This window comes from Bombina bombina, chromosome 2 (genome assembly GCF_027579735.1).
Source record: "Bombina bombina isolate aBomBom1 chromosome 2, aBomBom1.pri, whole genome shotgun sequence".
Lineage (NCBI taxonomy): Eukaryota > Metazoa > Chordata > Amphibia > Anura > Bombinatoridae > Bombina > Bombina bombina.
In genome coordinates, this window is record NC_069500.1 from 46,133,845 (window position 1) to 46,161,694 (window position 27,850).

The window sequence follows — 27,850 nt, forward strand, 5'->3', positions numbered from 1 at the left end:
CCCGTGAGATATCAGAAAAGCCAACACGATGTCCGTGTGAGACTTGGCTAGTTGGAAAGTCGACGTCTGAATTAAGATGTCGTCTAGATAGGCGCCACTGCTATGCCCCCCATGGCCAACCCGAAGGGAAGGGCCACAAACTGGAAATGCCTGTCCAGAAAGGCAAATCTGAGGAATTGATGATGACCTCTGTGAATAGGGATGTGTAGATACGCATCCTGTAAGTCCACGGTAGTCATATATTGACACTCCTGGATCATTGTTACAATGGTCCGAATAGTCTCCATCTTGAATGATGGTACTCTGAGGAATTTGTTTAGAATTTTGAGATCCAAGATTGGTCTGAAAGCTCCCTCTTTTTTGGGAACCACAAACAGGTTTGAGTAAAATCCTAGCCCTTGTTCCTCTTTTGGAACTGGGCGGATAACTCCCATGGTATGTAGGTCTTCTACACAGCGTAACAACGCCTCTCAATTTGTCTGGTTTGCAGACAATTGAGAAATGTGAAATCTCCCCCTTGGGGGGGAGTCTTTGAAGTCCAGAAGATATCCCTGGGACACAATTTCTAAAGCCCAGGAATCGTGAACATCTCTTGCCCAAGCCTGAGCAAAGAGAGAGAGTCTGACCCCTACTTGATCTGGTCCCGGATCGGGGGCTACCCCTTCATGCTGTCTTAGAGGCAGCTGCAGGCTTCTTTGCCTGTTTACTCTTGTTCCAAGCCTGGTTAGGTCTCCAGACTGACTTGGATTGGGCAAAATTCCCCTCTTGCTCTGCAGCAGAGGAAGTTGAAGCGGGACCACCCTTGAAGTTCCGAAAGGAACGAAAATTATTTTGTTTGGTCCTCATTTTATTTTTTTTATCCTGAGGGAGGGCATGGCCTTTCCCTCCAGTGATGTCTGAAATAATCTCTTTCGGTTCAGGCCCCGAATAGGGTCTTTCCTTTGAAAGGGATGTTCATAAGTTTAGATTTTGATGACACATCAGCAGACCAGGACATAAGCCATAATGCCCTGCGTGCTAAAATGGCAAAACCTGAATTCTTTGCCGTTAATTTAGCCAGTTGGAAATCGGCATCTGTAATGAAAGAATTAGCCAACTTAAGGGCCTTAATTCTATCCATAATATCCTCTAATGGAGTCTCCATCTGAAGATCCTCTTCTAGAGCCTCGAACCAGAAAGCAGCTACAGTAGTTACAGGAACAATGCATGCAATAGGTTGGAGAAGAAAAACTTGATGAACAAAAATTTTCTTCAGGAGACCCTCTAATTTTTTATCCATAGGATCTTTGAAAGCACAACTGTCTTCGATAGGTATAGTTGTACGCTTAACAAGAGTAGAAATAGCTCCCTCCACCTTAGGGACCATCTGCCATGAGTCCCGCATGGTGTCAGAAATGGAAAACATTTTCTTAAAAACAGGAAGGAAAGCAAACGGAATACCTGGTCTATCCCACTCCTTAGTAACAATATTCACAATCCTCTTAGGGACTGGAAAAACATCAGTGTAACAGGAACCTCTAAGTATTTGTCCATTTTACACAATTTCTCTGGGACCATTATAGGGTCACAATCATCTAGAGTCGCTAATGCCTCCCTGAGCAATAAGCAGAGGTGTTCAAGCTTAAATTTAAAGGCCGTCATATCAGAATCTGTCTGAGGGAGCATCTTTCCTGAATCAGAAATGTCTCCCTCAGATAACAAATCCCTTACCCCTACTTCAGAACATTGTGAGGGTATATCGGATACGGCTACTAAAGCGGCAGATGGCTCAGCATTTGTTCTAAACCCAGAGCTGTCACACTTTCCTTGTAAACCAGGCAGTTTAGATAAAACCTCTTTGAGGGTTGTATTCATAACTGTGGCCATGTCTTGTAAAGTAAATGAATTTGACGCACTAGAGGTACTTGGCGTCACTTGTGCAGGCGTTACTGATTGTGACACTTGGGGAGAGCTAGATGGCAAACCATCATTCTCTTCTGTCTGAGAATCATCTATTGTAATATTTTTAAGTGCAAAAATATGCTCTTTATAATTTATAGACATATCAGTGCAAGTGGGACACATTCTAAGAGGGGGTTCCACAATGGCTTCTAAACACATTGAACAAGGATTTTCCTTGGTGTAAGACATGTTAAACAGGCTAGTAATGTAACAAGCAAGCTTGGAAAACACTTTAATCAAAGCAAATAACACTTAGAAAAAAAACGGTACTGTGCCTTTAAGAGAAAAAAGCTGCACAAACTCTGCAAAACAGTGTAAAAAAGCAGTAAACTTTTTTTTTTTTTACAGTAGAATTATAAAGCCTTAGTAACTTTGCACAACTATGCAAATAAACGATTAACCCCTTAATGTAAAAACTGGATTGACAAAACGTCAAAAACCGGTAAAAAAACCTTCAACACCTTGCCACAGCTCTGCTGTGGCGCCTACCTGCCCTTTAGGAACGATTTTTGGGGAAAAAAACTTCTTTACAGCCCTCAAACACAGTAGGAACCTCTGGAGAAGCAGCTGGATGTCTCTGAGGAAAAGAAACTGCGCAACTGAGGCGCGAAAATAGGCCCCTCCCACTTCACTCGATGTTATGGGGCCTAAAAGAAACACAACAAAGTGTTTCTTAAACTAGCCATGTGGGTTGAAAACCCTTAAACAAGCCACAATGACCCCTTAAAGTCCCTCAAAAAACGTTACATTTGCATTTTTTATAAATAAACAAAAACGTTTTTTCCTATCAGTGTCACCAGTAACTAATGAGCCCTTAATGCAAGCTAGAATTCCTACTAAGTGTCTGAATACAGCTTACCCTTCCCTTGTGGGAATATTGCCAGCCTTTTCTAGAATTAACACAGTCTGTCTAGGAAAAAATAGACTGAACATACCTCAATGCAGTTTAGCCTGCAAACCATTCCCCCAACTGAAGTTTTCCTGTACTCGTCAGCCCTTGTGAGAACAGCAGTGGATCTTAGTTACAAAGTGCTAAGATCATCATCCTCCTTGCAGAAATCGTCCTCCCTTTTCTGATGTTTAGATATCAAACATGGCAAGAGACATATGCCACAAATGGAATATGGTATTACCATCTATAAAAACCAGGGAATTCAGTACTCTTTTCTGTGATACAAAAATAGATATTTATTAAAGGTACACTGTACCCAAAAAATGTATTTTGTGATTCAGATTGAGCATGCAATTTTAAGCAACTTTCTAATTTTCTCCTATTATCAAATTTTCTTCATTCTCTTGGTATCTTTATTTGAAATGCAAGAATGTAAGTTTAGATGCCGGACCATTTTTGTGAACAACCTGGGTTGTCCTTGCTGATTGGTGGATAAATTCATCCACCAATAAAAAAGTGCTGTCCAGAGTACTGAAACCAAAAAAAAAAGACTAGCTGCCTTCTTTTTCAAATAATGATAGCAAGAGAACGAAGAAAAATTGATAATAGAAGTAAATTAGAAAGTTGCTTAAAATTGCATGCTCTTTCTGAATTACAAAAGAAAAAAATTGGGTTCAGTGTCCCTTTAAAGGGATAGTCTAGTCAAAATTAAACTTTCATGATTCAGATAGAGCAGGCAATTTTAAGCAACTTTCTAATTTACTCCTATTATCAATTTTTCTTCATTCTCTTGGTATCTGTATTTGAAAAAGCAAGAATGTAAGCATAGTAGCCAGCCCATTTTTGGTTCAGACATGGGTAGAACTTTCTGATTGGTGTCAAAATGTATCCACCAATCAACAAGCGCTATCCAGGTGCTGAACCAAAAATGGGCCGGCAACTAAGCTTAAATTCAAATAAAGATACCAAGTGAACAAAGAAACATTCATAATAGGATTAAATTAGAAAGTTGCTTAAAATTGCATGTTCTATCTGAATCATGAAAGTTTAATTTTGACTAGACTATCCCTTTAATGAATAATGATTCACACAAATGTAAAAATTGTGCTAGTAAGGTATGCAAACACCATCTCAGAAAAAAGACCTTCTGCAATCACACTGCATATACAAATACAGTTATTACACCAAAACATAAAAAAATAAAGGGGTTGAAATGCGCATAGGCATTGGAGAACTTGCCCCGTTACTGTTGAGGGCGTCAAACCTTCTTGATGGTGGTCTGCATGGCGTCCAAGTGACATCTTTAAGTGGAAATCACTTGCAAAGTGTAAGCTATTACTTGCTTTGTTCCTAAGATGACCTGCTAAATTTGCATAGCACTAGCATACCATAATCCATGCACAATCCTAATGGGAAATTTTATCGACTGTTGATGATACATATCTGGCTAAGGAGACGGTATTTCAACTATTCAGCTTTGAACTGAGCGGTCTTATCCACTAATCCTTGTGGCAGTTGAACTTTGCCTATGAGAGTGCTACATGATAACAGGTTTTAGGTTGATGAATCTATACGATCAACTTTGTTACTCTGTCAACACTATGTATCAGTATGACTATGTCCACACCACTAAGGCTTACATCTGTTTATAGCACTCTTTATCATGGATGACATAGATCCCATATTATACCTGCCCAGGTTTGGCCTCCGTTTGTTCTTTCTGGGGGTTCTATGTGCAGCAGGGTGTTGTCAGTCCGTGCTAAAGTGCGAACAACTGCGTCTATACAGTATGTTCACTAACTTTACCTTGACTTTACTATGGCCTCTAGTAAACACTGCCCCCTTCAGACTTGCGGCCAATAGGCCGCCAGCAGGGGGTGTCAATCAACCCGATCGTACTCGATCTGTTTGATTTCCGGCGATGTCTGTCCGCCTGCTCAGAGCAGGCGGACAGGTTATGGAGTAGCGGTCTTTGTGACCGCTGCTTCATAACTGCTGCCTGAAGGCTCGCTAGAAACACAGGGCATCAAGCTCCATACGGAGCTTGATACATATGCCCCTTTGACTGCTGAATTTCTGGTTTAATTGTTTCCCTAGTTATGAGGACCTGTCCTTTATTTTTTATATATTTTTATGTTTGGGTGTAATAACTGTCGGCTAGATTACGAGTTTTTGTCGGTAAGGCTGTGCGGTGCTAACACTCCTTTTTTTCTCACTGCTCACTTAAGACAACGCTGGTATTACGAGTTTTCTGCAAGCCGGCGTTAGCCTCAGAAAAGTGAGCGTTGAGCAAAATTTAGCTCCACATCTCACTGTAATACCAGCGCTGCTTACGGTAGCGGTGAGCTGGTAAAACGTGCTCGTGCTCGATTTCCCCATAGGAAACAAAAGGGCTGAGCTTGCTGAAAAAAAACCTAACACCTGCAAAAAAGCAGCGTTCAGCTCCTAACGCAGCCCCATTGTTTCCTACACCTAACACCCTAACATGAACCCCGAGTCTAAACACCCCTAAGCTTACACTTATTAACCCCTAATCTGCCGCCCCTGACATCATCGCCACCTACATTATATTATTAACCCCTAATATTCCGCTCCGGACACTGCCACCACCTACATTATACTTATGAACCCCTAATCTGATGCCCCCAACATCGCTGAACCCTACATTTTATTTATCAAACCCTAATCTGCCCCCCAATCAGCCAATAGGATTGAGCTTACATTCTATTGGCTGTTCCAATCAGCCAATAGAATGCAAGCTCAATGCTATTGACTGATTGCATCAGCCAATAGGAGTTTTCCTACCTTAATTACGATTGGCTGATAGGATTCTATCAGCCAATCAGAATTGAAGGGACGTCATCTTGGATGACGTCACTTAAAGGAACCTTCATTCTTCAGTCTCCGTCGGATGGAAGAGGATGCTCCACGTTGGATGTCTTCAAGATGGACCCACTCCGCTCCGGATGGAAGAAGATAGAAGTGCCGTCTGGATGAAGACTTCTGCCGGTCTGGATGTCCTCTTCTGCCCGGATCGGATGAAGACTTCTGCCCCTCTGGAGGTCCACTTGTGCCCGGCTGGGTGAAGATGTCTCAAGGTAGGGTGATCTTCAAGGGGGTAGTGTTAGGTTTTATTAAGGGGGGATTGGGTGGGTTTTAGAGTAGGGTTGGGTATGTGGGTGGTGGGTTTTAATGTTGGGGGGTATTGTATTTTTTTTTACAGGTAAAAGAGCTGATTACTTTGGGGCAATGTCCTGCAAAAGGCCCTTTTAAGGGCTATTTGTAATTTAGTATAGGGTAGGGCATTTTTTTATTTTGGGGGGCTTTTTTATTTAAATAGGGGGATTAGATTAGGTGCAATTAGTTTAAAAATTTGTAATTTCTTTTTTATTTTCTGTAATTTAGTGGGGGGGTTTTCTGTAATTTAGTTTATTAATTTAATTATAATTAATTGTAGTTAGTTTAGGCAATTAATTTAATTATAGTGTAGTGTTAGGTGTAATTTTACAGGTAAATTTGTACTTATTTTAACTATGTAGTTATTAAATAGTTAATAACTATTTAATAACTAATGTACCTTGTTAAAATAAATACAAACTTGCCTGTAAAATAAAAATAAATCCTAAAATAGCTACAATGTAACTATTAGTTATATTGTAGCTAGCTTAGGGTTTATTTTATAGGTAAGTATTTAGTTTTAAATAGGAATAATTTAATTAATTGTAGTAATTTTATTTATATTTTTTAAAATTATATTTAAGTTAGGAGGTGTTAGGGTTAGATTTAGATTTAGGGGTTAATACATTTAATATAGTAGCAGCGACATTGGGGGCAGCAGATTAGGGGTTAATAAATGTAGGTAGGTGTCAGCGATGTTAGGGCCGGAAGATTAGGGGTTAATAAAATGTAACTAGTGTTTGCGAGGCGGGAGTGTGGCGGTTTAGGGGTTAATATATTTATTAAAGTGGTGGCGATGTCCGGTCGGCAGATTAGGGGTTAAACATTTTAGTTAAGTGTTTGCAATGTGGGGGGGGGGGCCTCGGCTTAGGGGTTAATAGGTAGTTTATGGGTGTTAGTGTACTTTTTAGCACTTTAGTTAAGAGTTACGGCGTTAGCCCCTAAAACTCTTAACTACTGACTTTTAAATGCGGTAGGAGTCTGGACAGGAGAGGGTCTACCGCTCACTTTTTCCAGCAATCGTAATAACGGAGTTAGGAAAATCCCATTAAAAAGATAGGATACACAATTGACGTAAGGGGATTTGTGTATTGCTAAAATTGCGGAAAAAAAGTGAGCGGTACACCTGTACCTGCCTGACTCGTAATACCAGCTTGCGTTAAAAAGCAGCGTTGGGACCTCTCAATGCTGCTTTTTAAGTCTAACGCAAGACTCGTAATCTAGGTGTGTATTTGTATGTGCACTGTGATTGCAGAAGCTTTTTTTTCTGAGATGGTGTTTGCATGCCTTACTAGCACCATTTTTACATTTGTGTGAAACATTATTCATTAATAAATATCTATTTTTGTATCTTATAAAAGAGTGATGAATTCCATGGCTTTTATAGATGGGCTTATCATATTCCATTTGTGGCATCTGTCTCTTGCAGTGTTTGATGTTTTATTTATTATCTACAGGGTCTGCACCAAGGGTGCTAAGATAGCATCATAAAACTATTTATTTATAGTATATATCTATTTGTAAACACTTTTTGTCGGAGACTCTCCCCGACAATCATATTTTATATGTTTAGATATGTTTACATATACTGTATATTAATGTATTTATATATGTATATTTGTATTTACAGTCATATATACATATACTAGTCCTAAAGCCAGTTCACACGGGCTTTTTTTTGAAGTACAGCGGTCCTACCCCTTGCGCTCTCTCCCTCCCCCTCTCTTTTGCTCTCTCTTTCTCCCCCCTCTCTCTCCCCCCTCTCCCCCTCTCTATCCACCCCCCTCCCCCCTCTCCCTCTCCCCCCCCTCTCTCCACCCTCTCTCTATTCCCCCCTCTCTTTCTCTCCCCCCCCCTCCCCCTCTTTCTCTACCTCCTCTCTCCCCCTCTCCCCCTCTCTCTCCCTCCCCCCTCTCTCTCTCCCCTCCTCTCCCCCTCTCTCTCTCTCTCTCTCTCTCTCTCTCCCTCCCTCTCCCCCCCCTCTCTCTCTCCCCTATCTCTCTCTCTCTCTCTCTCCCCTATCTCTCTCTCTCCCCCCTCTCTCTCGCCCCTCTCTCTCTCTCCCCCTCCCCCCTCTCTCTCTCTCTCCTCTCTCTCTCTCTCTCTCTCCCCTCTCTCTATCTCTCCCCCTCCTCTCTCTCTCCCCCCTCTCTCTCTCTCTCTCTCTCTCTCTCTCTCTCTCTGTGTCTCTCTCTCTCCCCCTCCTCTCTCTCTCTCTCTCTCTCTCTCTCTCCCCTCTCTCTCTTTCTCTCTCTCCCCTCTCTCTCTCCCCTCTCTCTCCAATATCTCTCCCATCTCCTCTCTCTCCCTCTCTCTCCCCCCTCACCTCTCTCTCCCCCCTCTCCCCTCTCTCTCCCCTCTCTCTCCCCCCTCTCCCCTCTCTCTCCCCTCTCTCTCCCCCCTCCACTCTCTCTCCCCCCCCTCCCCCCTTCCCCTTCTCTCTCCCCCCCTCTCTCCTCTCTCTCCCCCCCTCTCCTCTCTCCCCTCTCCTCTCTCTCTCCCCTCTCTCTCTCCCCCTCTCTCCCCCCTCTCTCTCCCCCCTCCTCCCCCCCTCTCTCCCCCCTCTCTCTCCCCCCTCTCTTCCCCCTCCTCTCCCCCCCTCTCTCCCCCCTCTCTCCCCCCCCCTCTTCTTTTGCTCTCTCTCCTCCCCTCTCTTTTCATCTCTTTTTCTCCCCCCTCTCTCTCTCCCCCCTCTCCCCCTCTCTCTACCCCTCCCCTCTCTCTCCCTCTCCCCCCTTCCCTCTCTCTCCCTCTCCCCCTTCTCTCTCCCCCCTCCTCTCCCCCCCTCTCTCTCTCTCTCTCTCTCTCTCTCTCCTATCTCTCTCTCTCTCCTCTCTTTCATCTTTCTCTCTCTCCCCTATCTCTCTCTCTCCTCTCTCTCCTCTTTCTCTCTCTCCCCTATCTCTCCCCCCTCCTCCCCCCCTCTCTCTCTCCTATCTCTCTCTCTCTCTCTCCTCTCTTTCATCTTTCTCTCTCTCGCCTATCTTTCTCTCTCCTCTTTCTCTCTCTCCCCTATCTCTCTCTCTCTCTCTCCCCTATCTCTCTCTCTCTCCCCTCTCTCTCTCCCCCCTCTCTCTCTCCCCTTTCTCCCCTCTCTTTCCCCTCTCTCTCTCTCTCTCTCTCTCTCTCTGTCTCTCTCTCTCATCTCTCTCCCCTCTCTCTCTCCGATCTCTCTCCCATCTCTCCATCCCTCTATCCTTCCCCTCTCTCTCTTCTCTCTCCCCTCTCTCTCTCTCTCTCTCTCCCCTCTCTCTCTCCCCTCTCTCTCTCCCCTCTCTCTCCAATCTCTCTCCCATCTCTCCCTCTCCCCCCTCTCTCTCTCTCTCTCCCCCTCTCTCCCCTCTCTCTCCCCCTCTCTCCCTTCTCTTTCTCTCTCTCTCCCCTCTCTCTCTCTCTCTCTCTCTCTCCCATCTCTCTCTCCAATCTCTCTCCCATCTCTCCCCCTCTCTCTCTCTCCCCCCTCTCTCCCCTCTCTCTCCCCTCTCTCTCTCTCTCTCTCTCCCATCTCTCCCCCCCCCTCTCTCTCTCATATATTTTGTTCTCTCACCCTCTTTCTATCTCTCCCCCCTCTCTATCTCTCTATCCCCCGCCCCTTCGCATCTGGTCACGCCCCCGCTCACACACGCACCCAGTTAGCTGCAGAGAGGGCCCTAAACTAACCTGACAGGTGTCACTGCGCACTCTCTAGACTCTAATCTCAGGCCGTGACCTGAGTTTGCAGCCCCAGCAAATACTAACTCAACAGCAGACGCGTGTCATATATACTGTCATGGTGAACTCCACAGGTCAGGCAGGTCTCACGCGCTGCTGCACAGCTGATGCACAGCTGATGCAGAGAGATGCCTTGTGACAGCCACCGTTCCTCTCGCAAACCCTGCACAGCTGATGATCCAGCTGTCTCACGCGCTGCTGCCTAAGGCCTTGTGTGGTGCCAAGTGTGTGGGTGTGCGTGCGAGGTGTATTCTCAGCTGTGCGCTAGGTGCGCGTGCCTGCCAAGTGTGTGGGTGCGCGTGTGAGGTCCTGTCAGCTGTGCGCTGAGAACAATTGTAAGAGTTTGGATTTCCACTGGCGCTTATAAATTAAGCTAGGATGTATGCTACCATTATATGTGTAACTTATCTAAGTGAAATATTATAAGTGATTCTGATTTGTATCAGGTGTAAAAACAATAGTATCTAAGTGTCTCAGACAACGGATATTTTGGATTTAAGTCCTATGTGTTGACTGGTATAAAATTTTCTTAATGTTTTGTAAAGAATAATATTACTAAATCTGTAATTACAGATGATGTGGATAGTGTTCGTGAATAGATTATGAGGAGTAAATAAGTGTAAGTGAAGCTAGTGACGATCCAATTAACAGTGATTAGAAATGGATATAACTATATCCAAAAAATAAAGAAAGATATAGAAGTGTTACAACTATTTTATTAAACTAAATTTACTGTCAACAATAAAACTTTAGGATTAACTAAAAGGTATATGGCAAATAAAACAAATAAAAGCAAATAAAACAAGGGACGTCTCCCTATGATTCATAGGGAGACGTCCCTTGTTTTATTTGCTTTTATTTGTAGCACAAACAAAGCTTTTTTGGAACTTGTAATATGAACACAACCCCGCAAACACAAAAATGAAAATCCAAGCAGATTTTTCACTAATGCAAAAATATGGTGCTCTGACAAAATACCGACAGCATTCTGTCTGACAGACAGAATGCCGAAGCATGTTCTGAGTTCGGCCGAGGGCAGATACTCTCCGGAGTGCTCTGTTCTAATCAGAGCCTCGGACACCGCAACTGTCTCTGGGAAGCTAACCATGGGTCCCATCCCACACGTCTTGTAATTCTCTGTCTGTGAAATTGTCTATCTATCGATTCCATCTATTTATATATCTATGTATTGAATCTATCTATCAAAATGTATCTATCTAACCATGGGTCCCATCCCGCACGTCTTGTAATTCTCTGTCTGTGAAATGATCTATCTATCGATTCTATATATTTATATATCTATGAATTGAATCTATCTATTTATCTATCTATCAAATTTATCTATCTAACCATGGGTCCCATCCCGCACGTCTTGTAATTCTCTGTCTGTGAAATTATCTATCTATCGAATCTATCTATTTATATATCTATGTATTGAATCTATCTATCTATCTATCTATCTATCTATCACCTTTATCTATCTATCTATTGCATCTATTGCGATATCAGCAAAGGGCTACAGGGGAAAGTATGTCTCTTTGCAGATGATTTTAGCTCTGCTTCTTAGCAAAGAGATCAAACTACAAAAGGATTAAATACATAAGGATATTTGAGTTATTTCAGAAAGGTATATAACATTTCTCTTTTAAATTGTTGTTACTTGAATAGTTTGTACTTTCAGATAATATATTTTGTATTTCTATTAACTTTATATTTTGTTTTTTTATAGGTGGTAGACCTGAACTGTGAATTAGTTTCACTACAGAAATTGAATAGTTAAAGGTGGTAGACCTGAACTGTGAATTAGTTTCACTACAGAAATTGAATAGTTAAAGGTTTGAGTTAATTTACATTCTTTTGTATTCTGGTTTTTAGTATTGCAATTAGATAACAATTAGATTGTTTGCATAGGTGAGCAATTAGGAGGGACCCCACCCTATCTTTCTGAGGGTATTTAAAGAGATCTGTTTAGCTCTGCTAAACATTTAGCTCTGCTTCTTAGCAAAGAGATCAAACTACAAAAGGATTAAATACATAAGGATATTTGAGTTATTTCAGAAAGGTATATAACATTTCTCTTTTAAATTGTTGTTACTTGAATAGTTTGTACTTTCAGATAATATATTTTGTATTTCTATTAACTTTATATTTTGTTTTTTTATAGGTGGTAGACCTGAACTGTGAATTAGTTTCACTACAGAAATTGAATAGTTAAAGGTGGTAGACCTGAACTGTGAATTAGTTTCACTACAGAAATTGAATAGTTAAAGGTTTGAGTTAATTTACATTCTTTTGTATTCTGGTTTTTAGTATTGCAATTAGATAACAATTAGATTGTTTGCATAGGTGAGCAATTAGGAGGGACCCCACCCTATCTTTCTGAGGGTATTTAAAGAGATCTGTTTAGCTCTGCTAAACATTTAGCTCTGCTTCTTAGCAAAGAGATCAAACTACAAAAGGATTAAATACATAAGGATATTTGAGTTATTTCAGGAGTTATTCAGGGTTATTCAGGCTTATTCAGTAGAAAATAATACTTATATTTTTCTTTTTGTTAAAGTGTTGCATAGTTTAAAATGTCTCAGATACAGTGCAATGGGTGTTTTGCACTTTTTAATCGTTCTACTTTTTGGAGATTTAGGGGCTGTCCTGTTTGTAAGCAGTTTTCCCTGTTAAGGGAGGAAATAGCTAAACTTCAAGCTAAGGTAAGTAACATACCTGTTACCTCTACAAAGCTGCCTCAGAAAGAAGCCCCTCTACCCCAGAGATCAGCAAGGAGAGGCAGATGGATCACTGTAGGCTCTGGAAGAATTAGAACAGTAGACCAGAAGCATTGCCCACAACCTCTGCCATTGCAAAACTCCTATGCTGCTCTTGCCGAATACACTTGTGATGAGGAGATTGCTGTTTCTGAGCCCTCTGAAGCTGTAACAGGTAATTTAAATCTATTGGCACCTGATTCTCCAGGTAACATAACACAGGAAAGAACTGCAGATGTGTTTTTGAGAAAAAGACTGTTAGTGGGTGACTCTATTTTGAGGAATGTGTATTTAGGTGAAAGTAAAGGAGAAACAAGGGAGGTTAGATGTCTTCCAGGAGCTACTGCTCACAGGGATAGGAATCGTATTCTGAGAATTGTTAAGGCAGCAGGAAAGGGAAGTGAGTTAGATGTGATTGTACATTTAGGAACAAATGATCTGGCTAGTAATCATGTTGCTGCTGTTCAGAAAGAGTTTTGTGACCTAGGTAATCATTTAGAGACTGTGGCATCAACTCTATCATTTTCTGCTATTTTACCTGTGTATGACCAGGAAGCAGGAAAGATGGAGCGGATAACAACATTTAATTCTTGGTTAGATAAGTGGTGCAGGGAACGAGGATTTGGTTTTATTGGCCATTATAGCTCTGTTTGGAAAGATACTAGGTTATTTAGGAGAGATGGCTTGCATTTGGATGCTAAAGGAACAGAGTATCTGGGAGAGGAGTTCAAATACTTTATTAGAAATCATTTAAACTAATAAAGGGGGGTAGCATTAATATATCCACCTGCCCCCCACAGCATGCCAAAACTGTTAGTCCAAGTAACAATTCTAGAAATTCTAGTAGAAAAATTCTTCGTGCCATGAGCACAAATGCTCGCAGCTTAGGAAATAAATTACCTGAACTCATTTCAATAATGACTAGGGACAACTTGGATTTAGTAGCTATAACAGAAACATGGTACAATGATTTGCATGACTGGGACATAGTCATACCTGGATACAGGTTATTTAAAAAGAACAGAGTAGGAAAGAAAGGTGGAGGAGTTGCTTTGTATGTAAATGAAAATATAAAGGTTACTGAAATTGTAGGAACAAATGATGAGGTGGAAAGTATTTGGGTGACTTTGGAAATTGGAGATAAAAATGTTTTTAGAATAGGGGTTGTATATAGGCCTCCATTGCAGGATGAAAAACTGGACAATCTGTTATTAGATGAAATAACCAAAATGACCATGAAGGGTAAGGTTATAGTACTGGGGGACTTTAATTTGCCAGATATAGACTGGAAGATTCCTTCTGCTAGATCGGCTAGAAGCAGGTATATTCTTGAATCTCTGCTAGGGGAATCACTTGAACAATTAGTCAAGGAACCAACTCGTAAGGAAGCTATATTAGATCTAATACTTACAAACAGTGATACAGTTTCAGATGTGTCTGTAGGTGAGAACTTAGGATCCAGTGATCATCAATCTGTTTGGTTTAGTATTCATGTTCAGGAACTGTACACCCAGACTAAAACAAAAGTTTTAGACTTTAGGACGGCAGATTTTTCATTAATGGGAGAATACCTAAAAAACTATTTAAAGGGGAAAAATCTTATTACAGGGGTTCAAGAACAGTGGGAATTTGTGAAAGGTGCCATTTTAGATGCAACCGCACACTGTATTAGACATGTCTGTAAAAGTAAAAGAAAGCGGAAACCAATTTGGTTTTCCAAAGAAGTAGCACATGCTGTAAAGACAAAAAAGATAGCTTATAAAAATTACAGACACACACAAGCAGATGATGATATGAAAATATGGAGACTCCAACAAAAAAAGACTAAGCAGTTAATTAGGAAGGTTAAAGCTCATGCAGAAGAGAAGATAGCACAGTCAGTAAAACATGGGGACAAAACATTCTTTAGATATATCAGTGAAAGAAGAAAAAATAAGGTAGGAATAGTAAAATTGAAATCAGTTGATGGTAGAATAATAGAAGGAGATAAGCAGATTGCAGACTGTCTCAATGATTACTTCTGTTCTGTTTTCACTAAAGATTGTGAAGATACAATGTCTACATTAAGGGATGCTATGCAAAATAGAAACAAGCTTAACAGTAATCTTTTTACAGAGGATGAGGTTTTGTTAGCATTATCAAAAATAAATGTTACAAAGGCAGTGGGTCCTGATAATATTCATCCAAGGGTTTTAAAAGAACTTCGTTCAGTGCTAACTGTCCCATTAACTGATCTGTTTAATCAGTCACTATTAACAGGAGCTGTCCCAGATGATTGGAGAATAGCAAATGTAATACCTCTTCATAAAAAGGGCAGTAGAGAAGAATCTGGCAACTACAGGCCAGTTAGTTTAACTTCAGTAGTAGGGAAATTAATGGAAAGCCTCTTAAAGGAAAGAATTATGACTTACATAAAGACAAACAATTTAGAGGACCAAAATCAGCATGGTTTTACTTCAGGGAGATCATGTCAGACTAATCTAATTGACTTCTTTGATTATGTAACAAAAGTATTAGACAAGGGAGGAGCAGTTGATGTAGCATATCTAGATTTCAGCAAAGCATTTGACACCGTCCCACACAATAAACTTATTCACAAACTATATCTCCTTGGTCTAGATTCAAAAATTGTGAACTGGGTGGAATGCTGGCTTAAGGACAGAAAACAAAGTGTCTTAGTAAATGGAGTTCATTCAGCAGAGGGGGCTGTTACTAGTGGTGTTCCTCAGGGGTCAGTTCTGGGGCCTGTTTTGTTTAACATATTTATCTGCGATATCAGCAAAGGGCTACAGGGGAAAGTATGTCTCTTTGCAGATGATACAAAAATTTGCAACAGAGTGGATGTTCCAGGGGGGGTAGACAAAATGAGAAGTGATATACAACAATTGGAGGATTGGACAAACGACTGGGATCTAAAGTTTAACACAGCAAAGTGTAAAATAATGCATTTAGGGAAGAAAAATCCAAATGTTAATTACAGACTCAATGACACTTTACTGACTGTTACAGACGAGGAACAGGACTTGGGAATTATTATTTCAGATGATTTAAAACTTAGTAAACAATGTAGTAAGGCAGCGAGTAAGGCTAGCAGAATGCTTGGATGTATTGGTAGAGGTATTTGCAGCAGAAATAGTAAGGTTCTTATGCCACTTTATAGATCATTAGTTAGGCCTCATCTTGAGTATTGTGTGCAGTTCTGGAGGCCATATCTTCAGAAGGATATTAACAAACTTGAATCTGTGCAAAGGAGGGCTACCAAAATGGTACATGGTCTAAAAAATAAAACTTACCAGGATAGGCTCAATGACCTAAATATGTATAGCTTAGAGGAGAGAAGGGAAAGAGGTGATATGATAGCAACTTTCAAGTACATTAAAGGGTTTAGTAAAACTGAGGCTGTGGGTATTTTACATAAAATGGAAAATTCAAGAACAAGGGGTCATGAGCTCAAGCTAAAGGGTAGTAGATTCAGGAGTAATTTGAGGAAGCACTTCTTTACAGAAAGAGTGATTGATTTATACAAACATTTGCAACAGAGTGGATGTTCCAGGGGGGGTAGACAAAATGAGAAGTGATATACAACAATTGGAGGATTGGACAAACGACTGGGATCTAAAGTTTAACACAGCAAAGTGTAAAATAATGCATTTAGGGAAGAAAAATCCAAATGTTAATTACAGACTCAATGACACTTTACTGACTGTTACAGACGAGGAACAGGACTTGGGAATTATTATTTCAGATGATTTAAAACTTAGTAAACAATGTAGTAAGGCAGCGAGTAAGGCTAGCAGAATGCTTGGATGTATTGGTAGAGGTATTTGCAGCAGAAATAGTAAGGTTCTTATGCCACTTTATAGATCATTAGTTAGGCCTCATCTTGAGTATTGTGTGCAGTTCTGGAGGCCATATCTTCAGAAGGATATTAACAAACTTGAATCTGTGCAAAGGAGGGCTACCAAAATGGTACATGGTCTAAAAAATAAAACTTACCAGGATAGGCTCAATGACCTAAATATGTATAGCTTAGAGGAGAGAAGGGAAAGAGGTGATATGATAGCAACTTTCAAGTACATTAAAGGGTTTAGTAAAACTGAGGCTGTGGGTATTTTACATAAAATGGAAAATTCAAGAACAAGGGGTCATGAGCTCAAGCTAAAGGGTAGTAGATTCAGGAGTAATTTGAGGAAGCACTTCTTTACAGAAAGAGTGATTGATTTATGGAATAAACTTCCTCAAGAGGTAGTAGCAACAAACACTGTGGGGGACTTTAAAAATGCATGGGACAAGCATAGGGCTATCCTACGAACTAGATAAGTTTATACTGTTAGGTAAGGTGGGGCAGACTTGCTGGGCCTATGGCTCTTATCTGCCGTCAATATCTATGTTTCTATGTTTCTATCTATTTATCTATCTAATCTATCTATCAAATCTATCTATCTACCTATCTCGTGGCCGGACTGTTATCTGACAGCCACTTGTGTGTCAGAATATTATCTGTCGGCCAATTGTCCGTCTGCCAAATGTCCGTCGGCTAACAGTCTGGCCACACAAAAATAAATATATACTGAGCCACTTGAAATCTAGCCCTTATTTTATTGAAATTTTCTTTAATAAAAGTAATGAAAAAAATAAAAGCTAGATTTGGTGCTTATGCTTGAGTAAAACTATTTATTAAACTTTCAAGGACAATATTTACAGCATAATAAATGATAGTACTATATAGTTGGACAGTTAGTGGCAGAAGAATGCTAGGTAAAACAAGGATCTCTTTAATAAATCATAATTGATGTTGGTACAATTGAATTTGTAGTATCATCATTGGCTCACATATATTACAAAGGTACTACAAGCCTATAAACATAGCATGAAAATCAAACAGTGCTTAAGTCTGTCAGACAATATGTCAAAAAACATCAGTCATTTTAACTTAATGACGAAATGCAACAGCAAGTGCAAAATTCTGCCCATAGCTTTGCTAGTGAAAAAAAAACACAACCAAGGCACTCTGGATAGCGCTTGCTTATTGGTGGCTACATTTAGTCACCAAACAGCAAGCTCTACCCAGGTTCTGAACCAAAAATGGGCCGCCTCCTAAACTCTACATTCCTGCTTTTCAAATAAAGATTGAAAGAGAACAAATTAAAAATTGATAATTGGAGTAAATTAGAAAGTTGCTTAAAATTGCATGTTCTATCTGAATCATTAAAGAAAAAATTTGGGTTTAGTGCCCATTTAATTTTCTTTCATTTGATTATATTGATAATCATATTATTTTTTGTCATTTATTTATAGATTTTGCATTTAAAAAGTATGTTGCTGTTGTTTATGTCATTGTGGCTAATGTATTAGAAATCCCATTGGTCACTCCTTAAATTAGGGAAAAGTAAAGCTTTAAACTGAATTCCCCATGCTTACTTGCTTTACAATGTACTTTAATTATTTATTATTTCTGGTATTTTAGCACTGATATTGAGGGCCAGATTACGAGTGTAGCGGAAATTAACGCTAACCCTGGAACATTAATTGCGCTAGAATTAAGATTTTTGCGCTAGTCGAGTTGGGTTCGTATTACCAGTTGAAAGTAAACTGATTTTGCCCTAGCAGTAACCCGATGAGCGCAAAAATCCGAATGTTAGAATAATGCACGTGCTTTCACATATTCTTCCATAAATGTCAAAGGAGGAACACCCAACTCTCGCACAAACAAGATCGCATTTTTTCATTTGCACTAACCAAGCATGAAAATATGAATATTTCACATTCCAATGTTCTGCACATAGCAGACTATGTTCTATTTATTCTTAAATAAATATTTTTACGTATATCTGATGGTATTTTGCTAGCTAACTATGAAGCGATCGTTCGCTATGACCACTTCTACTTTTTTACCAATAACTGACAGTTATAAATTGATAATAATTGTGGCTCTCCAAATCCTGCATCATCTACCATTTTACACACAGTTTACATGCTTTTGCATTGCGTTTTACCAGATCACAAAAACTCGTCAGGTGTTAAGCACAAATCGGCCATTTTCCCCTTTGTTTTGAATATTTAAGATGTTATTGCTTATATATAGTCCCTAGGCAGTGTGTGTGTGTGTGCCTGATATTTACATATGTACCACAATATCGAGAAAGGGTGTTTAGCAACACCAGTTATTGCAATCTTTTTATTTCATACTCACATTTTTGAGATGATAAAGTACAATGTTCTTGTCTTTAGCAATGTGGGTTCTATACAATCTTGTCATCATGATCAGGAGTTAGAGGGACAGTCTAGTCAAAATTAGACTTTCATGTTTCAGATAGGTCATGTCATTTTAAAAAACTTAACATTTTACATGTATCATACAATTTGCTTTGTTCTCTTTGTATTCTTTATTGAAAGCTAAATCTAGGTAGGCTCATATGCTAATTTTTAAACCCTGAAGGCTGCCTCTTATCTTATTGCAATTTGACTGTTTTTCACAGCTAGACAGTGCTAGTTCACATGTGCCATATATATAACATTATGCTCACTCATGTGAAGTTATTTATGAGTCAGCACTGATTGGCTAAATGCAAGTGTGTCAAAAGCACTGAGATAAGGGGCAGTCTGCAGAGACTTAGATACAAGGTAATCACAGAGGTAAAAAATGTATTAATATAATAGTGTTGGTTTTGCAAACTAGGCAATGGGTAATAACGGCATTATCTATCTTTTTAAACAACAACATTTTTAAAGTAGACTGTCCCCTTAAAGGGACAGTTTACCTAAAACAAGAATTAATAGAATGTGCAGACATTGTTAGTGCTGGGCAAACATCTAACATCACTTTGTGTGTTTAAATTTTTTTTTTGAATACACCGTTTTTGAATAGTGTTTCCATACCCCGTACCGTTCCCTGTAGTGCAGTATACATGCGCCGGCCCCCACAGTGACATCACTGCTATTGAGAACACTGACCAGCGATTGCAGCGCATCAGTGTTCAGCAGTAATTAGTTTTCACTTAGAGCATATTGCTGAAAGTAACTGCAGGTGCATATGCGAGTAACACATGGCCATATAACAAGATTCTGCAAGGTCCTGCAAAATTCTGCATTACTAAGAGCTCAAAAAATGTATTTCCCGAAACAGAGCCTTTGCTTGTAATGTAGCGATCCGGTCACAGCATAGACACAATGGCCTTCTGTGCTCACTGCATGACAGCTCTGTGCACTGTGTAAGCGGCAGGAGCAGGCTCACTACAAATGTCTGCTGATCTGCTACTGTCAGGTAGAAGCCAATTAGCAGAACCGTTTCTAAGTATGGACTGAGTGTGCAGAAAAGCACACACGGTAGTATGGGATGGTTTGCATTGCCCTAAGGGAGGAGAACCAAATTCCTGGGAGCAGGGCTGGGTACTATGTGGAAGCTTAGACCTTGGGAGGATCATGGTGTTGCACAGTAGGAGAACGGGAATGACAGCTCTGTGCACTGTGACCGGTTAGCGGCAGGAGCGGGCTCACTACAACTGAAGAGGCGAGTACATATTGAAAAGGTATTACTGAATACATTAATTGCGCAATTGCGATTGGTCAGGGGGCTGTTGCCCAGCCCATTTATCTGGGCGTTACAGGATTGTTGAGGACAGACTTTGCTACATAATTATAAAAGGTAAAAGAAATTACTTTTACAAATACTATTTTTTGGGGTATTACTCTATTTAAAGTTTTAGTACTGCGTTGATGCTGCTAGGTTACCACCAACCTATCATGAGTGAACTGGTAATTTAAGTATTTGCAATTCTCTCTTGTTTGTTTAAAGTTCTATACAGTGAGATTGAGGTTTTTAAAATGCTGCCTTAATAGTGAGTTCCACAACTTCGGACTATGGCCTCTAGTTATCAAGCCGTCAACCACAAATACGCTGGAATTCCGCAGCGTATTTCTGGCGAGCCTGATTCGCCATAGTTATCAAGCCCTACAGACCGGCAAAAGTAGAATCTAGTGACGTAACCTACGATTCACTGGACTCAGTCCGACACAGATCGATGGTTACGTCACTACAGATGTTCCGAACGCAAGTTCGGCACTACCTGACTACTTTTGGAAGTTATCAAAGAAACAAACAGGTACGCTCGCCACTATTCCGGCCCAGCGTACCTGGTGTTCAATCCGCCGCCCTGGAGGGAATCAATGGGAGTCTGACAGCTGTGAGAGCTCATGTTCGCTGCTGCCCGATATCCCATTGATTTCTATGGGAAGTGTCTGCACCTAATACCCTAACATGTACCCCGAGTCTAAACACCCCTAATCTGCCCCCCCTACACCGCCGCCACCTACTTTATACTTATTAACCCCTAAACCGCCGCTCCCGGACCCCGCCGCAACTAAATAAAATGTTTAACCCCTAAACCGCTGCTCCCGGACCACGCCGCCACCTACATTATACCTATTAACCCCTAATCTGCCGCCCCCTATACCACTGCCACCTACATAAAATTATTAACCCCTATCCTGTCGATCCCGGACTCCGCCGCAAATAAATTAATTGTTTAACCCCTAAACCACCGCACTTGGAGCCCACCGCCACCTACATTATATTTATTAACCCCTATCCTGCCCCCCCTACACCGCGGCCACCTACAGTACATTGATTAACCCCTAATCTACCCCCCCTACACCGCCGCCACTATATTAAATGAATTAACCCCTAAACCTAAGTCTAACCCTATCCCTAACACCCCCCTAACTTAAATATTATATAAATTAATCTAAATAAATATTCCTATAATTAAATAAATTAATCCTATTTAAAACTAAATACTTACCTATAAAATAAACCCTAAGATAGCTACAATATAACTAATAGTTACATTGTAGCTATTTTAGAGTTTATTTTTATTTTACAGGCAACTTTGTATTTATTTTAACTAAGTACAATAGCTATTAAATAGTTATTAACTATTTAATAGCTACCTAGCTAAAATAAATTCAAAATTACCTGTAAAATAAATCCAAACCTAAGTTACAATTACACCTAACACTACACTATCATTAAATAAATTAAATTAATTAACTACAATTACCTAACATTAAAAAAAATTAACTAAAAATCTAAATTACAGAAAATAAAAAAAATTACAAGACATTTAATTTAATTACACCTAATCTAAGCCCCCTAATAAAATAAAAAAGCCCCTCAAAATAATAAAAATCCCTACCCTAAACTAAATTACAAATAGCCCTTAAAAGGGCCTTTTGCTGGGGATTGCCCCAAAGTAATCAGCCCTGTAAAAAAAAGAAATACAACCCCCCAACATTAAAACCCACCACCCACACACCCCTACTCTAAAACCCACCCAAACCTCCATTAAAAAACCTAACACTACCCCCTTGAAGATCACCCTACCTTGAGACGTCTTCACCCAGCCGGGCACAAATCTTCATCCGATCCGGCCAGAAATCTTCCTTGAATCCAGGCAGAAAAAGTCCTCCAAGTGGCAGAAGTCTTTATCCAAGCGGCATCTTCTATCTTCAATCAACCGGAGCGGAGCGGGTCCATCTTCAATCCAGCCGACGCGTAGCCATCCTCTTCTTCCGATGTTCTAACACTGAATGAAGGTTCCTTTAAATGACGTCATCCAAGATGGCGTCCCTTGAATTCCGATTGGCTGATAGGATTCTATCAGCCAATCGGAATTAAGGTAGGAAAAATCAGATTGGCTGATGCAATCAGCCAATCGGATTGAAGTTCAATCCGATTGGCTGATTGGATCAGCCAATAGGATTGACCTTGCAGGATTGACCTTGCATTCTATTGGCTGTTCCGATCAGCCAATAGAATGTGAGGTCAATCCTATTGGCTGATCCAATCAGCCAATCAGATTGAACTTCAATCCGATTGGCTGATAGAATCCTATCAGCCAATCGGAATTCAAGGGATGCCATCTTAGATGACGTCATTTAAAGGAACCTTCATTCAGTTGCTTAGATGCCTGAAATACAGGCTTCTAAGCAGCATGGCCCCTGCTCCTATACTTAACATTGTTAAGTATAAATAAAGTTGCACAGTGACGTTATTATGTTATTGCGAGTGACGTCACCACGCAAATCGGGAAGCCCCGGCGATGCCTGTCACTCTACAGGCATGATTACCGGGGTAGGAGTGGGTGGGAGCCCCCAGATCTCCCTCAAGTTGGGAGAGTGCTAGTGACAGCTCTGAGCCGTCATTAGCACCAGAGTGGGAAACTCTGTGATGGCTCAGAGCCGTCATTAGCACTCAAAGGGTATATATAAGGGTGTGTAAGGGTGTATGTATAAGGGTGTATGCTGACAAATAAGCAGACCTATTAGAGGAGACAAAAGTAATGTTACACAACCGGAACATAGGTGTGTAGGAACTGTTTAGAGTACAAACGCAGAGACTGTCTTAAGTTTTACCTTTTGAAGGAGCGGAAGGAGCTTCCGGGAGTCAGACGAGATGGAGGATTTATCTATGTCCTGAGACTGTCTTTCTTTGAGGCAATTTTAATCGTACTTCTAGTAAGTGGATTTATTTATGTAAGTGAAGTTTTGTAAAAAATTGATACCGTGAGTGCCTGGGACAACAAAGTGTTAATATATTTGTAAAACATTAATTCAGACTGAGCAATTTTAATTAACTTCCAAATTTATTTTCATTATCTAATTTGTTGTGTTCTCTTTGTATTTCTTTTTGAAAGGTATAATTACAGTAGGTAGATATATCTCTATTGTCATTGGCTTTAGGCTAGCTCCCAGTAGTGTATTAGTGCATGTTCAACAAAGGAAACCACGAGAATGAAGCACATTAGATAATAGAAGTAACATTGAAAATTGTTAAAAATTGTATGATCTAGCTGAACGTGAAAGAAAAATGTTGGATTTTCATGTCCCTTTTAAATATATACTCAAACGTCTTATGATTACTATGTTTTTATGCCCCCTTAAATGTAATATTTTGACATTTAAGGAGCATTATACACCCCTGTTTTAGAAAATGATACAAATCCCTTAAAATAGCTATTTGATTTGCAGAATTTGCAAGTTACAGAATTTGATTTTTGAACTACTCGTAGCTAGTATGAAACAAATATGATATCACACAAAAGTTAGAGGTGTTATAATGTCCTTTTAAATCTAAAATGTAAGTCAAGCTCTTCAGGTTTTTAGGACTATACTTCCACAACTACAAAAGCACAGAAAAAAATAAATAAAAAAAGATGCAAAACTTTGTAAAGTTTCCTCTCTCCGACTCAGCCCAGAAAATAAATAAATCAATTGAATAGCCCTTTAAATTTTGCGCTGAGATGCAAGAACTAAAACTCTTTATATAATAATATCCTGGTGGTATTTTTTTAAATAATTTACTGCAAAAACATATTTTGTCTGCTGTGTTTGAAAAGATTAAATATCATTACTTAAAGTCATTGGTTAAAATCTTGACTGAATATGTAAAACTGTCAAATGCCAATATGTCAACAAATAATCAAAAAAACTCAACTCATGCACTCACTACTGAGAAAATAGCTACAAAGACATTAATCACTACAAAGTGAACTGACAAAGAAATTATTGTACTTGTCATCAACAGAGCCAAACTCAGTACATTGCATGCAGGAAAATAAATAAAATACACATTTTTTATATTGAAAGCATTGTTTTCCTTATCAATGAATTGCAGCCACAGTTTAAATTTGCTGACAAATCCCATTAAAAGCCATTTTTTTATGTTTGCTCTAATAATAATACCTTTTATTTATGAAGCAAACTAAGCAGTTTACTCTAAAACAAGGTAGGCAAATTATGGTCTGGGCACCAAATCAGGTGTGCCCCCTGTTTTTGTATGCCCCTCGACTTAAATTGTTTTTCATGTTCAAAAACTTAAAAAAAAAAAAGAATGTTTTGGGACATGTGATAATTATATGAAGTTCAGATGTCAGTTTTTATAAATAAAGTTTTATTTGAATACAACTGTCGTTTGTTAATGTATTGTCTATGGTTTCTTTAGCACAGTTGAGTAGTTGTGACAGATAACATATGTGGTGCTCTCAACGTTTTGCACTGCTGCTTGGTACACTACAATATATAACACAATATTCCCAACTCAAAAGGAAGATAAACCTAAGTTTACATCCCTGCTTTTACAGGCCCTGATATTCAAAACATCTCTTCTCAGGTGATATATTATAAAATGATCCACCAGCACTGCCAGATCACTAGTGATTTTTTCAAAAGACAGATTTTGCTTTACTTCCCTTGCATTTCTGTATTTGAAGGAGAGACAAGTCCAGTGCAATATAGCACTGCATGACATGACAGTTCTGCTGCATTTACACTTTGTGCTTTCTATGTTATATCATTTTACACTTCAGATTACATTTTATTGCATATAAACTTTGTACTTTCTATTTTGTATTTTATTTTGCATGCAGTAGTGTATTTATAATTGTGATTTTACAAATTCTGATTATAGCGCTGACTCACTGGCCCATAGTTATCAAGGTCTGTTGGATCAGGTCCGACAGAACTCGCTGAATAAGGCGAGCAATACGCTCGCCGTATTGAGCATTGCACCATCAGCTCACAAGAGCTGCTGGTGCAACGCCGCCCCCTGCAGACTCGCGGCCAATAGGCCGCCAGCAGGGCAGTGTCATCAACCCAATTGTACTCGATCAAGTTGATTTCCGGCGATGTCTGTCCACCTGCTCAGAGCAGGCGGACAGGTTATGGAGCAGCGGTCTTTGTGACCGCTGCTTCATAACTGCTGTTTCTGGCGAGCCTGCAGGCTCTCCAGAAACACGGGGCATCAAGCTCCATTCGGAGCTTGATAGATAGGCCCCACTGAATTTTCTAAGAAAAGGGGAGGAATCTGGAAATCCCAGAGAGATGAGAGATACCTTCCATAGGAATTAAGGAAGCTCTCTGGAATACACAATTTTTCATGGGAGAGAGAACTGGAGAACCCCTGGGCCAATATAAGGGTTCAATATGCATAAATTCCAAATTAAACTGAAATGTCTTTACTACAATTTAACTTGTTTTTTGTCTATATTTTAGTATATATTATATTTCTGAGTTAAAATAAGTGTATCAGAGAATTTTTAGAGAACTTTACCTGTACAGCTGTCAAGACAAATCGGTAAGACCAGCTTGTTAAAAATCCTTACAAAATTTCACAAGACTTGTGAGAGTGCTTCTGACATACCCTGGTAAATTCCTTGTTTGGCACAGGGAACTGCCCTGTCCCTTCTACTTTCTGAAGTGGTAGTTTTTGTTTGCAATGCAGCAAATACAAGGTGCAATGTAACTTGCAAAATCTACACAGAGATATACAAAGTATGATCCTAAGTAATTAAAGTAATACAGAAACTTTCAAAGCATAATCAGAATGTTTAAAATCACTGCTAGATCAAAATATAAATGTATTAAAATACAAATGAGAAAGTGCAAAGCTTAAATGCAATAATACTGAAAGGACCCAATCTGACATGTATATTAATATAAAATGCAATGCACAAAGTGTAAGTGTAACAAAAACTTTCATATCATGCAATGCTATATTGCACTGGGCTTGTTTCTGCATCACATACATAAATGAGAGAGATCTCGCCATGCTGGAGAGTTCTGCCCATTTTTTTGGAAAATTCAGTGAGTTCAGTCTTTGGGGCCAATTTAAAAATGTGCAGGAAAACATTGATAAATGTCATTAGCATACGCTGTCGGCATTTATTATTGCACAAGCATTTCTAGTGAAATGCTTGTGCAATGCCGTCCCCTGCACATTCGCAACCCATCGGCCGCTAGCAAGGGGTGTCTATCAACCGGATCATATCCGATTGGGGCTGATTGCTGTCCGCAGCCTCAGAGGTGGTGGACGAGTTAAGGAGCAGTGGTTTTAAGACCGCTGCTTCTTAACTCCTGTTTCTGGTGAGCCTGAAGGCTTGTGCGGAAACAGGTGCATTTGTGCCTTAACAAATCGGCCCCTTTGTGAAGTCCGAACTACAATTTCTCTCCAAGCTGGATAATCTTTGAATATCAGGGCCACAAAGAGAAAAAATAACTTTTTGGGTTTCATATCCCTTTAAGTGGCTCATTTGTTTGTCATATATTTCAAATTTCATCAATAAAAATGTGAGGAAATTGTTATAGAAATGCCTACATAACATAATATTTTTTGTCTCTTGGCTCAAAAAGCCTAAAACATTTACTATGCTGACTCCAACACTAGAATATTACAATTATTGCATAATCACAATAAAAAAGTAAATAAAACATAAAAAAGAGGGAGAATTCTGCCCTTGACTGAAAATGATGGTGCAATTATACTCATACGAAGTAGATAGAAAGAGGATATAATGAATATGGTCAAATTGAGAGGTTTCAAGAATATTTGATGAAAGTAATCAAAAGTAACAGTAATGGTCAGAGTATATATGATGGTCAATCCATCTCAAGTGGTCTAACATAGGTGGCATGACCATTTTTACAGTTCCTAATTTTTTGTGTAATTACCTTTATGTATTGGTATTAAAAACAATTTTTTTTCTTACTTGGTTTAACCATGGTGGTCATCTTTGTGTCATGGTGTACAACAAATTTTGGTTATGCAGATGTTTACATAAACCTCAACATCAGCCAGTGAAGGGATTGGCAGAGAGGTGCAGCAGATGAAGAGCGAAGTGTAAGGAAGATGAGTATGGCAAAGGCATTCATTATGGATTGTAAAGGAGCTAGGCGGCAGTTGGGGAGACCAGAGAGGACAGAGTTGCAGTAATCGTCTTGGTAAGGAAGTGTCTAATTTTAGAGATTTTTTAAGGTGGAAGCGGCAGGCTTTAGCCAAGGTCTGAATGTGAGGAGTGAAAGAAAGATCTGAGTCAAATGTGACCCTGAGACATCGGGCAGGCGGGGTAGGGGTAATGATGGAGTTGTCAACAGTTATAGAGAGATTGGGGGTGGGGATTTTGGAAGAAGGGGGTGAAATGAGGAGCGTAAAGGGGGTAAATACGCACAGTGTAAATTGTAATTAAAGTACACTGGATGTTCAAAAAAATTTAATACTTAAAAGTAAAAATACTAAGAGCCAAGACTTCCTGCCTAATGTCATGTGTCTGCATGTACCAACATGACAGATCATGCTTTGATATTGCCAAAATCAAGTGTAGTAAATATATTTGGTGCTCATTGACAAGCATAAGGTTTTGTTTGTTAATAAGAATAATAAGGGTAAAATACTGTTTATTTTGTATTATTTGTTATAGTTATATGACATCTTGTCATTATTCAAAAGAATAAATAATGTAGGATTTTCCCAATATGTCTGCTAGTCATAGCTCTCTGACCATCGGAATCTCAAACTCAAATTGTATACAGCAAACTG